Below are 4754 nucleotides of genomic sequence, written 5' to 3' on the forward strand. Positions count from 1 at the left end.
CTTAGTGGGGCTGGGACCATCAGTTGTGCTGGGCAGAAATCAGGTTGGTACACAGCTGACAGACCTATTTGACAACTGTTAAAATTTATATTATGGCAAGAACCAATCAGCTAAGTAAAGGGAAACAAAGGCCATCATCACTTTAAGAACTGAAAGTCAGTGAGATGGAAAATTGCTAACACTTTGAATGTGTCCCCAAGTGCAGTGGTAAAAACCCATCAAGTGCTATGACGAAACTGGCTCACATGACCAAGAGTCACCACTGCTGCTGAGGATAAATTCATCTAAGTCACCAGACCAGAAATCCCAAGTTGAAAGCACCTCAGATTAGTTTTTTAATGTCTGAGTGAAAGTGAAATTGTTTTGCGGCAGGTGCTTCTTATTTTGAAAGTCTTCTCTTACTGTCACTAGGCATTAAGCTTCCTTTGAGTCAAACACAGCGAGTGAGGATATGTTAACCTGGGTCCCTACCTCAGAGTCGGAGTGAAAAGTCACATATTTATCTTAAAAACCCAGAAGTCATGGCTTTGATGAAAATTTGGTGAAGGACATGGAAATGGGGACGACGGTTACATATTATGTACTAGTTATAATATAAGTGATCAAAATGTGTGCTAATACATGCTTGTCCAATTACATCCCAATGTTTGGACACTCATTACATCAAACGGTGCACTGCATCCTGATGTTTTGATCAAGTCCCTCATGGAAAACACAAAGGCCAGTTTTCTTTGTGGATTGACTGACACTTTTGTATTTGTTCAACAATAACATTCGTCTTCACAATTACAAATTGCCAAACAATTATGCATGGACGTCTTCCACTGCTGGAGCTTGATTTGACAAATTCATTTTGCAGTTTCATATTTACAGGAGCTTAGGATGTCTATGTTTTAAGTTTCCAAAAAAAGACAAACAGTCAGTCATGAACTAGTTTATTTAACAGCTGAACTCATTAAAGCATAAATATTTGTCTCAACTCAACACTCTTTGAGTGGCAGGGGCTTCAAACAGAAAACTACTATACATGTACTCACATACTCATTCACTTACAGCTAGCATAATAAAATAAAATACAAATATATATAAAGTGTATATATTTTGTAAACTAGGCCACCATTTATGAATAGCGTAGCCTTTAGTTTGTATAGGTAGCACTTCCACTGGGTCTGCCTAATTGGCTGTTGGTCAGTACAGCATACAGCCAACACATGGTTACTTTTAAGACACTGCAGCATTACCTTTCACTGTAGAAATACAGAAAACATTTACACACAGCCACACAATGACATTCTGTGTCACCGCCTTATGCATGATATGCAATAACTGAGCAAGGAGTGCGAAACACACCAGTCGTGCCAATAATAAAGGCATGAAACGGTCAGACACTGACATTAAGAATAAAGTAAATGTCATCCGTTCACTTTTTTGCTGTTATAAGCAAGTGTAGGCCCATAATCTGCTAGAAAGTGATGACTTAAGCAGACATGTTGCTGGAGTAAATCAGCTCCCGAGAGCAGCCCACATTCTGAAGATCACAACCAGACAGTCCAGTGTGTGGGACTGCAGCTCTACCAGAGAAACACACAAATTGTTTAGCACATTGCTTTATACATCAGGGCAACTGGCTTCTTCATGTTTATTCTAGTACTATGCACACACACTTGAATCAGTACGATGAACACCTGTCCACACTGCATCTCTCTCGCTTCCAAGCTGAAGTCATGTGTTTGTAGGGTTAGTATTGTTTTATCATCCTAACAATGATACACACAGATATGAATTCTATGTTGTCAGGCCCAACATATTCAACATTACATACATTTTAAGACTTATAACAAACAGGTTTAAAAACTAAATTGTTAAACATGTTAAAACGTTTTTATTTAGCATTCTTCCCTGTTTGTTTCAAACATTTTATATAATAGTGGAATTTGTACGTTCTTTGACTTTTTTTTTTGCTCCTTGCCCTTTTGCCTATCCATTAGTTAGCAAGTGCAATTAGTGCCCTTTAGCACGTCTATGTAGATGCTGCTATAAATAAATATAGACTCAGTATCATCTTCATACTTATTTAGCTACATAGCCAGGGATGCAACCCTCTAAATTACCAGTATAGCCTATAGTTAGGTAGGTGCTTGTGTTATTTTACAACCTATCATCTGTACAGAGATTTGAACTTGTTCTCTTTCAAACCTCACGCAATATCTTTAACACTTACATTAAGAACCAGTACAGCAGGAGCTAATCTCAGTGGGTTAATTCAGTTACTTCCACGGCTTTACTCATTATTGCCAAGGAGAGAGAAATGTTTTCATTGCTGTTTTTCTGTATGTTGACAGGATTGATGTCACTGACTTAATTGACAAAATAAAAGAATAATACGAAGCAAAAATTGCATGTACTTAAATAAAAATCTAATAGAAAACTGAATATACAGAATTATAACATATATATTTTAAACAATTTAGCATTTATCCAATTTGATTCACTGTTTACATTTGAAACATTTTGGGCTTCTGTATAACTGAAGGTATGTTAAAGCCAAAAATAAAAATTCTGCCACCATTATCATGAGTACTGTGAAAACAGCAAAAGCACTAAATAACATTTTCACACCGTTTCAGTCAATCATCTTGACTTCTCTGTAAAAATAAATAAATGAATACAGTAGTAAATACATTTAAAGTAAAAAAGGAATGCTATCCTATAGTGTTCAGGTGGATTTATGCGTGTAACACAAGGCACTCTTGAGATGATCATATAATACAGACATCAGTCAGGTGGAGAGTGCCGCCTGGGCGCCGTACCACTTATTTTATGGAGTGTTTATATAAAAATGGAAACATGGCTTTCATTTATAATTATCAATTTCCATTACAGTTTTGAGAGGTGAAGCTTTTGAGAAACCAAACAGCGCTCTGGGACATGTTAGCAAAATAAGATCAGTGTGATAACACAACATTCAGTTTCAACTTCAGCTGAGAGGAAGTCAATAAAGGTTTTGCTTTAAGCATTTTTCAATTTGAAAAACTAATGCAGAGGTGTCTGTTGTTTTGGATTTGCATTATGAGTGCAAACCTTTTCACTGCATGGGCATTACTACTTTGTGGCTCAACAATGCTAATTTCTTGGGTCAGTGACTCTCCCTGTAGCAGTGTTTTGTTTGCTGTGGTGACCTTCTTTCTCTCAGAACAGAATTCTGCACAATACGTCTGTTATGGTCAGATCATGTTGTATCTGCCGAAATTAAAACAAAACTGAATACAAAAAACAAACGATTCCATCTCACTGTTTATGACCATAGACTGAATGTAACAGAGCTCTTTATCCAGCGTGTCGAAAAGTCCCTAGATGATCGTTCTGTTATTGTTTCATTGCCTTTTTTTCCTATTTTTCTGTGAAATTCCTCTGCAAACTTATATGAGAGTCCTTATTAGGGCCATTCTACATTTAAAAAACAAAAAGCAGACGTAAATGACAGTGGATAATGATTTTAAATGGAAAAAACCTGGACTGACAAGTATGCAAGAAAAAAAAAACTTGGATATTCTCAATGATTGTAGTGGTAAAGAAAGAAAGAAAAAAATTTACACACATCAAAAATAATCAGACCAAATTATGGTCTGTTTTTTCCCTCTTTGTTGTCAAGAAACCACATCAATCATACAAAAGATACTGTGGGGGTGACATATGGACACAGCTTCTTGGTCTGAAAAGTGAAGTCAGTGCTAAAGTGCCTTAAACCTGCTTTCTTTTTAATGCCTTTTCCTTCATTCTTCTGGCTGCAAAGACTTGTGGTTATTTACAGGTCTTTGGGAAAACGGCCTTCAGCACCCTTTTTATGTGACCCCAGTGAACACTTTCCTTTATGGGCTTCAGGTCATATTGAACGCAACATGAAGTTTACCTTACCTTGTAAATAACGATTGTTCTAAGTTTCAAAACACCAAGATGCCAATGGAAAAAAAATACTCTCAGCTCAGGGATCAGAATGAGACTTCACTAACCAATGGCACAAGTCGCAGTTTCACTGTCTGAGTTGGTTTCCTTGATTTGCAGCAATAACTTTTCATAGGACATCGATAATAACTATTTTAAGCCTATTTTAATACTTATTACTTTAATCTCAGGGATAGTGAACACTTCCCTTGGTTCTGTAATTAGTATTTGCTAGAATGGCCCTAATCACTTTGGATCACGTTAATCCTTTATTTCATTATATACTGATTTTAGCTTAAAGTAAACCAGTTTCTCTTGTTTGTATCATCTCCGTTTTAATGCAGCCAAATCGACCATTTATCTACCGTTTTAAATCCAGTTACAGCTTCACAGACAAAGCTGATAGTGTATGATATCATATGCTGACAGCAATATGATGATATAGTGTCATGACTGAGCAAAGCCCACCAGGATCAAGATTCTTCCTTTCCAGAGACGCAGGACTGTTCCTTTCACAGTACTCAGCAGCAGGCACATGTTCCAGTTCTAGCAGTAATTCAGAGTCATGTAAACACTTGTTAAACTGAGACTCACAGGTGCTGAAACACCACCGAGCTGCTAAAAGAAAGCTTAAGAGAACAACTAACAGACATGACTTCAGTCAAGTTTTTTCTCTCTTCAAATCACACATCTCAGCTTTGTCCTTCATTTTCTGCACTAAAATATGTTGAACTGTAGCTGGTCATTTCAGACCACAAACAAACAAACAAAAAAACCTTTGGCCACTTATTTTCTTCTGTCTGCCTCCCTGG

This window comes from Diplotaxodon limnothrissa, linkage group LG7 (assembly GCF_057381915.1).
Source record: "Diplotaxodon limnothrissa isolate DT_005_m linkage group LG7, D_limnothrissa_male_GT1.1, whole genome shotgun sequence".
NCBI lineage: Eukaryota > Metazoa > Chordata > Actinopteri > Cichliformes > Cichlidae > Diplotaxodon > Diplotaxodon limnothrissa.